Raw genomic sequence first — 11,527 nt, forward strand, 5'->3', positions numbered from 1 at the left:
TCATAAAGGTGGTTAGGGTAGTTACCTCGGGTGGTTACCACTTCACCTATATATACCTCATTATTATTCAATGTAAAGGGAGAGATTCCACTTTTTCACAAGCTTTGTATAAGAGACTTGGATAGTATTATTCAAGCAATTAAGAAATAGAGATCAATTTGGATGTGTGTTCAACTTATTCTCATGGGTTATTATCAATGTTCTTATGTTTGATTGATGATTACCTAATGCTTTCCCTTTAACATTGAATGTGAAGAAGTTTATTTCAAGTTGTGGTATCTCAAGCTTGATTATATGGGATTTATTTTAATCTAGATTCATACCTTATATGGCGTTCAATCTTTCTTTATTGTTCGTTCTTTAAATTTTTGAAAAATCCAAATACCCCCATTATACGAGGGAGCTGCCCCTCTCAAATGTAGAGAAGAATTACCATTCTTTTGATTTTGTGATTCGTCAACTATTGTGAACGCTTTGTTGCTAATTACAGGGCAAAACAGAGTTTTTCAAGAAAGTTTCTTAAAGCAACAAATATGTTTACCAACAGGACCTTGCAAGCAAGGATGACATGAACCGCTGCAGCCAAAATTAAAACCCAAAGATAACATAGGACTAGGCTTTCAAAATGAGTTCCTAAACTCAGATTCAAAGGGAAACCCATCAAACCACTATATTAGCCTATTACAAAGAGGTCACCTTTGGTTATATCAGTAGCACCATGTACCACACCAACTACTCCATTAAGGCTAAAAATCCCAACAAAAGCATCTACAACACCCATCATCCCACCAATTAAACCAGCAACTCCATCAGCAATAACATCAAAAGCACCCTTAACAGCAGCAATTGTATCAAAACCCACAACAGTATCAACACCACCAGTAATTCCAGCAAAGTCAACACTACCGATACTCCCCATATTGGATTCATTGATCCCCATAATCCTTCCTGCAGCACCAATCATTTCATCTACAAAGGTACATCAACCGATCACACCTGCAGTATTTAACTCAAAGGATATCCCAGTATGGTACAGTAACCAGTTGCTGGAAAGTGACTCAGAAAATGACTCACATGAGTGGGAATTCGATTCCATACAGCTTAATACTTCATATAAGGAAGACCACCTCCACCTCGCAAAGACATCCTTGTTTACGGAGAAGCACAGATAAAGACCTCTTGGGTTCCTGAGCTGGAAACTTCTTCCACAGACCCTACGTCACATCCTACGCTCGATTCTAACAGAGAGAGTACCATTAACAACCTTCACCACAACGTCTTAACCCTCACTGATACATCTAACGAACTTAACCTAATTGATGAGGTAATGCCCATTATCCATCCTGAACTTATCGAATGGAACCAACCTAATCCCCCATGTCTTGACCACTTCCAAAATGATGAGGCGATTATTGACTTTTTAGAATTACGGGATAACATACCAAGTGGGGATCACAAAGTTCGATTCACCATTGAACTTAATAGCATAGCATACTTCAGAGCGGATGCCAAACCTTTCAACTGCAAAAATATAATAATAAAACATGGATCTTCGAGTGAAAACCACACTGTGGCAGCACTGTTTGATCTCAAAAAAGTAAAAAGAAAGAGCGTATCCAATGGTGAAAACCTCTCTGAGGCACTTGAGGATGAAAGGTTTGACATTCTCCCCTCTAGTACAAAACATGAATGATCAACAATTATCATTGAAGAGACAAAAGAATACAATGTGGGGACTCCTGAAACACATCGCCACATACATCTGGCATCTCTTTTAACTCCAGAGGAATAGCCTAAGTTTGTAGAGTTCTTCCAGAAGTGTTAGATCAACTTCGTATGGTCCTATGCAGACATGCCTGGTCTTGATCCTGATTTAGTCATGCATCACCTCACCATCACAGAAGGGGCCAAACCTGTCAAGCAGAAGCTTCGCAAGATGCATCCCCAAATTGCAGTTCTAGTCAAAGCAGAACTTAAGGAACTCCTAGATGTTGGTTTTATTAGACCAATTGATTATGTAGATTGGATATCCAGTATTATGCCTGTCGGCAAACCAAATGGGGGCATTTGTATCTATACTGACTTTAGAGATCTAAACAAAGCATGTCCTAAAGATGACTTCCCCCTACCAAAAATTGACATAATAGTGGACCTAACAGCAGGACATGCCATGCTTTCACTCATGGATGGCTTTTCAGGATACAATCAGATAAATATCGCACTAGAGGATCAACATAAGACAACCTTCACATGTCCATGGAGAATGTACTACTGGAATGTAATGCCTTTTGGTCTAAATAATGCAGGAGCGACCTATCAAAGAGCAATGACCACCATTTTTCATGACATGATGCATACCATAATGGAAGACTATGTTGATAACTTACTGGAAAAATCACTAACAAGAGAAGGTCATCTATACGTATTAGAGAAATATTTGAGAGACTAGAACAATATCATGTTCGACTCAACCCAAAGAAATGTGTCTTAGGAGTAACCTCAGGGAATCTTCTAAGATACATTATCTCAAGCAAAGGCATTGAGGTCGACACTGCAAAAGTCAAAGCAATCATGGACATGCCACCACTAAAGAATATCAGTCAGCTAAGGACATTTCAAGGATGGCTACAATCCATCTGAAGATTCATTGCACAACTGGTAGATAAGTGTCACCCCTTTACACACCTGTTACACAAGAACATCCACTTTCAATGGGATACTAGATGCCAACAAGCATTCCAGATACTTAAAAACAATCTCATGAATACACCATTGTTGATCCCACTAGATCTGAGTAAGCCTCTACTACTTTATATATCAGCAACAAATACAGCATTGGGTGTACTATTGGCACAACACAATGCAGAAGGGAAAGAGTGTGTTTTTTACTACATCTCTCGCACATTGGTTGGCTATGAACTCAATTACACACCTATTGAGCGAGCTTGCCTAGCAGTAATCTTGGTAGCCACTAAACTGAGGCACTATCTGTTGACACATAAAGTACAACTCATTGCAAATATTGATCCACTCAAGTACTTACTCAACAAAGCAGCATTGATAGTCCGCTTGGCCAAATGGGTGATGATTCTAAGTGAATTTGACATCAAGTATGTAGATCGTAAGGCTATCAAGGGTCAAGTTATTGCAGATCAGTTGGTCGATGCACCACTCATAGGCAATCATCCTCTCATTTCCAATTTTCTAGATGAAGAGATATTAATGATCACAGCAGCACAACCATGGAAACTATACTTTGATGGTTCATACACTAGGCATGGCTCGGGGGCAGGCATTTTGTTTATCACACCTCAAGGTGACAGCATCCCGAAGTCTTACAGGCTCATATTTCCATGTACAAACAACATAGCTGAATATGAGGCCTTGATCATAGGACTCAAGCTAGCCATACAATGGAAGTTATAAGAACTACAAGTATATGGCGACTCCCAGCTGGTCATTTGACAAGCAACAGATGAATATCAGACCAAGGATGACAAACTCATGCCGTACAAACAAATGGTGGACAAATTAAAAACATCATTCACTACAATCACCTTTGAGCAGATACCCAAAAATCATAATCGATCTCCTGATGCTATGGCTACCATTGCATCTCTCCTAGATCTTCCACAAAATTCAACACGCTACGAGTTCTTGGTCGAACAGCTTTGGATTCCCACTTATGGTATCCCCGAATCTGAGATGATATGTCGCCTTATCGGTTTTGAATCCCCATGGTACGATGAGTTCCACACCTACCTCTGCGAGCACACGCTTCCTCCTAACCAATCAAATAACCAACGTAAAACCTTCATTCGCCAAACCGCTCGGTATACCATTATTGCTGAAACCCTATACCAACGCAGTCTTGATGGTACTCTCCTTCGATGTCTGGAACAGGATAAGATAAAAAAGGCCTTGGAAGAGGTACATGAAGGAATTTGTGGAACTCATGCAAGTGGTCTGTCACTAGCCAAGAAACTCATGCTCACTGGATACTATTGGCCATCCATGGAAAAAGACTCCTACTATTTTGTCAGAAAATGCAAGAAATGCCAAGTTCATGGAGATCTTATACATTCACCAACACAGGAATCACAACCAATCACAACACCATGGCCCTTTTTCCAATGGGGACTTGACCTTGTGGGTAAAATCCATCCATCTTCATCCAACGGCCACAAATTCATTATTACCACCACCAAATACTTCACAAAGTGGATCGAAGTTGTTCCACTTACCCAAGTCACCGGCAAGAAAATCGCCTCATTCATCCTTAATTACATCATTTGTCGGTATGGTGTACCTATGTCTATCATCACAGATAATGAACTTCCATTCAAAAATCAAGATGTTTGTGAGCTCTATGAGAAATTTCACATCCAGCACCGCTTTTCCACTTCTTATTACCCACAAGGCAATGGTTAGGCCCAAGCATCAAACAAGAACATATTAGGAATCCTCAAGAAGACAATCAATGAGGCCAGTCATGATTAGCATGTTCAATTGAATCCAGCACTATGGGCATATCGAACTAGCATTCGAACCCCTACAGGTGCAACTCCCTACTCACTAGTCTATGGCGTTGAAGCTATCTTACCTATCGAGGTCGAGATACCATCTCTACGAGTTTCCTTACACAATCTCATAGATGATGAAGCATACAAAGTATCCTGTCTCCAAGATTTAGAGCTACTTGATGAGAAACAACAAGTTGCATACAATCACCTCAAGGCCTATCAGCAGCGCATGAGCAGAAGCTATAATCATCGAGTTAGACCTCGTACATTTGAGGTAGGTCATCTTGTTCTTCAAGAGAATCCTTGAAACCAACCAAATAGAGAACATCGGGGAAAGTTTGAATCAAACTGGCTAGGTCCATATGTTATCACTGCTATATTTGGGTCCAGGGCATACCAATTGGCTACTTCCGAAAGAGAACCGCTAGCAGATCCGATCAACAGCATGCACCTCAAATGATTTTATACATAAGCTACACAAAGCATTAGGCTCACATGCATATTAGCAAAAACACCAAAACATTTAGATAAATGTCCTGAAGAAAATACAAAAACATCAAAAAAAGTAAAGAAAAAAATCATGCATCCAAATGGTGAACAACCACTCTGGTGGCACCTTGGGTAAGTGCGATGGTGAAAACCTGGCAAACAGGCACCACTCGTTAAGGCTATGGCTCCATTGTCTTTCAGACTTGTTGCGATCACATTCACTATATTCACTCATCCATATGTCCAAACCATGGCTTGTTATTGATCTGCAATCAAGGATAGTCCTTTATGCATCTCACATCTCGCTTTTTCATAGGCATGCCTAAACTAGGGGCAATACCCTTAACCTATTTGATGGAAGTGGATTTTGCATTACTTGTGATTCATTGGGTCTTCATTCAAAACTATCTCACAAATTCCAAAAACATTCAAAATTGTCTCACAAAATCCAAAAACATTCAAAACTATCTCACAAAATCCAAAAAAATTCAGAAAATTATCTCACAAAATCCAAAAACATTGAAAAACTATCTCACAAAATCCAAAAACATCAAAAAACATCAAACAATCAAAAACATGGCAATGCACTGTACATACATTTTTTTTTAAAGCAGATACCAAACAAACATTGTGAAATACTCCAACGATGACCACTTATCTGATCAACCAAACAATCAACCTCAACGCACCCACTATCTTAAACAAGGATGCATCCTTCCTTACCAAAACAAAGACAAGATGACATTTTCTTTGACAGGAAAATTTTGTTTAAGCTATCAAGTACTTGGTTGATTTGTAGGTTATTCATTCGTTTATATATATCAGGTTCCCACAGCATTGTTTGTGTATCTTCTGCGAATTATTCCGATGAAGTTTTAGTGCATGTACTAATGGTGTCTACGTGGGAAGTTCACTAAGCTATGTGATCTTATGTGAAATGCAGTCATAGATCACTACGGCTTGTTGACTACAGCGTATACCTTGACCATATGAGCATGAACCATTATCAAGGGTCCATATTCTTTATTCTTTATATATGTTGTTTGTTTTTAGGTACCATGCTCCATCTTTGGTTCCTACTACCTCATCCAAACTTGATATTGGTTTATCTCTTACTATGGTATGAACTTGTCTCAGGATATGATCGGAAAAAGATCAAGGAGGACGTTCCAAGTCATGCATGAAAGGGAATAATCCTTGTCTGTTCCGCAAGCAATACTCAGGTCAACTTGATCCATTATATCAAGTTGCTTGTATTAACTTGCTATATCAAAATTCATGTAAGGAATACTCAGGTCATATTGAATCATTATGTCAAGTTGCTTGTATTTTCTTACAACATTTTAAAAAGCTCAATGATGAAAATAAAGCACTATGGATCGTCATTCCATATCATCTGTTTATATAGCATTCCGTTGCATATCACCCATCCATTTATTCATTCATTATTCATATACATAGTTTTGTGTGCAAGTGTGAACAAAGTTAATATGAGCAGTTATGTGAAAATTGAGTTGGTCTTGGATACAATCGCGACAGAGTACTCTGATACATCATCAGTGCATTATGCAAAGTCTAAACAAACTTGCATTCCTCTATCATGAGCATATCATCATCATTACATTTAGTTGCATTTGCATCGAGTGCATTTCATCTTATTTAGTTGCATAAAATTACAAATAGTTCATTATCATTTATTGACATTAGTCTTATTATATCATTTCATCATTGCATAATCATGACATTTAGATTCATTCATATGATAAAATTGTCCTTGATTGTACTAGCCATTACTATGCATTCATTTAGTGTCAGTTACCAATCATCATTTATCATCATTTATCATCATTTATCATTGCATACATATATTTATCTATCTGTTAGTTAAGTGAATTCATTTATCCATTTAGTATATTTGTATACTCATTCAATTCATTTCATTTAGGCTTCATTACAAACATGCATTCATTCTACTTTTTAATTGCATTAAGGTGCAGTTATTCATGAGTTGCATTATCATTACATTATCATTTCACTTCATCATATTTTTTCGCCATTTAGAACCATAATAAAACCATTTGTTTCCACATTGGTTCATGTATTATCCATATGCATTCATTTAGAAATTGTCATTTAAACATTTGTATTTTACACTTGTTTATCCATATTGCACTCATCTAACAAACATCTAGATGCATTTACATATATAAAATCATTCATTTTAGCACATTATGTCATAAACATCATTACACATCATTATCTCATCAAAACATAAAATCCAAAGTACCCTCATAATCATCATTCCATTATGCACATATAATCATCATCGCATTTACATACATAAATCATTCATGCATATCAACCTGCATCCACATATTAGCATCACATCATAAAATATGCATATAGACATCATGTAAAAATAAATCATCATAAAAACATGCATAAATGAATCATCTCATAAACACATACATATAGCAAGTAAAACTATCCATTTGAGCATCAAATCATAAAATCATCATCCTGCATAAGCATCCATATATGTCATCAAAATGCATATCATCACAAAATATGGGATCTACTCATATATCATATCATATCGCCAAAAATATACATGTATCAAAGTACAATGATGTCCAAAATATCGGCTACCAAGAGCCATCCAAGACACAGTCCAAAATAATAATGTAAAAACATGCATACAAAATGCTCTCTCAGAAGCCACTCTGACCGGATATTGCACCACCATCACCACCTGCTCCCCCACTGGCCCCCACACCACCTGATCTATCTCTCTGTGGAGGACCCATCACACCACCACTGCTTTGCATCCTCTAAGACCACTCTGATCTCGCTTGCCGCATCTAGGAATAGCTTAGTGCTCGCTGACTAGCTGGCACCACTTGCTCATATAACCCTCGCCAATACTCTATCTCCACTTGTGCCTGTTGAATCTCCCTCATCACCCCCCCAGTAGGACCCTATGCTCCTACTCCAACCCAGACTCTCTCCTGCAGTGCTGCTAATCTCTCCACTACATCATCCCTCTCTCGCAGCACCACAGTCAGCTTTGACTCTTGTGCAAATAGCTGCATATCTCTAGTTGCTACCTGTACCTCCAAATCCTCTACGTGAGTCTACAAATATCCTATCATATGATCCCGCAGATATCCACCTATAGCTCCCTCCCCCATATCCATAGGTGCCTCCCTAGTGGCTCCCTCTCTAATGGCTCCCTCCTCTGTATCTATAGGTGCATGTCCCTCACCTGCATCCCTACCACCTAATCTCATGCCTCCCTACATAAAAGGTCCCTAAGATAGCCGCAATGGCTGCCCACCTCTCCCTCTCCGCTGTAATCGACCACCACCCCCACCTCCACCTCCGAATCTGCCACCTCCTCCAAACCCACCATCCCCTCCTCCTCCTCCATCCCCACTACCATCCCCACCACCACCATCCCCTCTCTCCCATCCACCTACTACTATGCGACCTCCTCTCCTCCTCCGTCTTCGTCCCCTCTCCTCCTCAAAATATGGAATTGGCTCTGTCGGATTTGATATCCGCGGAATCGGATGTGCTGCAATATACTGCGTATACTCCTTTGACACCTTAGCATCCACCATTCCCGGCCTCATATGCCATGGTCTTACCTGTAGCGTGCAAAACTCTACCAATGCTTGATCATAGGGTAGCACTGGCCCCCATAAGTACCTCTCTCATACTACCCGTGCATACTCTCCCGAACCACTAGGAAATGCCTGCCTCCGCCCAAACTATCTCAACACCCTACCAGGCAACTGTCTCTCCACATTGTAGCGTGTCCTACCAATGAGGTACCGTGTCATGAACACATATGGAAATGCCTCTGCATCATCCTCCCATGGCTCACACTCAATATACGGCCTCCAGATCACTGTATCCAATTCAGCCAGTGCCCGCCACCACCACTCTAACTTCCCCAGGTGGGGTTGGCTCATCATCCCTCCATACATGTATACATATGGTTGATCCACTGCTCGGAATCTCAGACTGACTGGTTGAGTAACTGGTAAATGATCTCATGCCCAAATATGTAGTAGTGTGATACCCACTCCCAATGAGCCCATCCCTCAATATGTTACCTCATGTAGCTCTTGATATAAGTGCGATAGCATGCACGGTCCCCATGCAAACTGAGTCCCCTCTATCATTATCTGCTCAATCACCTACCCCAAACCAATGGCAAGTCCATGTGATCGTCGATCTGGACATAGCAGTCCCCCAACAATCCCTGATAGCACTATTGGTAATGGCTCATACAAGGCTTCTATGTCCTCCCAGGTTATCGACCCATCATCAATATACACATCCTCCTCAAAAAATCGTTGTATAGCTGCTATCCCCCAAGATCGGTCATATGTCACCAACTCTCCTTGAATGGGAATGTGGAGTATGTGCCATACATCCTCTAGTGTAACCGTCATCTCCCCCTGCGCTAAATAAAACATACATCTCTCACTATGCCACCGCTCTAGTAATGTTGTAATCAAACCGTAATTCATCTGAATCATGGGCATATACATCACATCGTACAGACCTGTCGTTGCAATGCAATCCACCTCGACCTCTATCAACTGATCGCGCAGCACCTGTGTGGCAGGATGCCTCTCACACAACTGTAAAATGCGAAGATCCTCCTACACAAGTGCATCAACCATCATCATCAGTTGTTTTGTTTAAAACTTTCTTAAGTTTAAACTTAGACTATCAACAGATACTTTGATCAAGTATCTTCGGGTCTCAACAGGTAAGCAATCATGGCACACCTAGCCTTCAACAAGCATTTATCCTAATGACCTAAGTCTCATCAGAGCTGCTATGGTTCAAAACAACTCTCACCTCATCTCTCCATCTATCCATCATTAGCATTGGGAGATTTTTGTTCAAACAAACTGGGGCATCTATTTTCCTACATAAAAGCACTATCTTGCACATAACAGCGCTAATATCCTAACAATAGCACTCAATCAACTACCCAATAGCGCTAAACAAATGAAAGTGCTAAAACAGCTATGCAATAGCGCTACACTTGGTAAAAGTGCTAAAACCACTATGCAGTAGCACTATAGTGGCACAATAGTGCTAATTAAGTTAACAACAATGCCAAAACATAGTTTTAGCGCTATTGTGTTGACTGAACTTGGACTAAGAAAAAAACATATCAAAAATGCATAAATTCAAAAATTCAAATTCACATACCGCTAGTCCATAGTCGTCTGGCCGCTGGAATCGACGAACTCGCTCTAATCGATGCTCTGTTATGGGAACCGGCATCCTGACTGTTGCTTGCTCCTCCAAACGATCACTCCCAAAGCTCAAATTTCACTATGGCCACAAATGCAAATGAGTCTGTTTTCACCCCTTCCTCCCCATATAAACCCTTTGTCGTAACCCTAATTTTCCCCCGCTGACCGCTGTGGTCCCCGTGAACTTCCTAAGCCTCCCATTTCTCCATTTTAACTCCAATTTCTTCTATTTTTCACCAATATTGCTAACTTCTTCTCTTCTACCACCCTACCAATTTTCATTCTTTTTCGAGAGATCGCCCGATTTTTCAAAAAAAAATTGGCCCATCTCTCGAGGAGGCATACCACCCACTAAATTAAAATTTTATGGGGCATATTTCTTCACACCTATTTTTCTTTCTTTGAAACAATGCGATAAACCGCACCATCTCAAAGAGGGGCAAATGTAGTCACGTAAATCTATCCATTTTAATTAAATGAATATTTTGTATTTATTTGATTAAAAATCCACTAGCCATCAGTTAATTAAATTAATATTTAATTAATTCATCTTCAAACATTCTCCTATTAATTAAATAAATTATTCAATTTATTTTAATTAATTCATTAAACCAAATTCACAATCAATTAAATGAATAAATTCTATTTATTCAATTTAATCCTCTTTCCTCTTTTAAATAAATTAAATAAAACATTTATTTAAATCATTATTCCCCCCCACTTGCATTTTCTTACAAATGCAAGTTGCAACCACAAGTTGAAATAAATTAATTTTATTTTAATTAAAATCCTATTTTCCCTCACCCACCAAATCCACTTGCACTCCTAAAACCCCCTTCTAGATTCTTCTAACCCCTTTCTAATTAGTCTAATCCATCCCCTAATTATTGTCACATTCCTAAGCAACTTGGAGTCACTTCTCAAAGACTTCAAAGTCTTTGAAAAGCATTAAATGCTTGGTGTGTTCAACAATTTAACCTCTAAAGTCTTCCAAACCACTTATGGCTCTTACATGACCATTTATGGTTAACCCCTAACTCAACTCTCATGTGACTCATGTGTCTCCTCGAGCATTTATTGCTTTGACCATGGTTATCCCTTTAACCTTTGCACAAGATTTTATCCATTGGATAAAAGCTTTATTCTTTGAATAAAGAATTTATTCACTCAACCCAACCTTGACCTTAACTCCCAAGTTAACCTTCAGGTCATATCAAGCATTTAATGTTT

The sequence above is a fragment of the Cryptomeria japonica genome, chromosome 1 (assembly GCF_030272615.1).
Source record: "Cryptomeria japonica chromosome 1, Sugi_1.0, whole genome shotgun sequence".
NCBI lineage: Eukaryota > Viridiplantae > Streptophyta > Pinopsida > Cupressales > Cupressaceae > Cryptomeria > Cryptomeria japonica.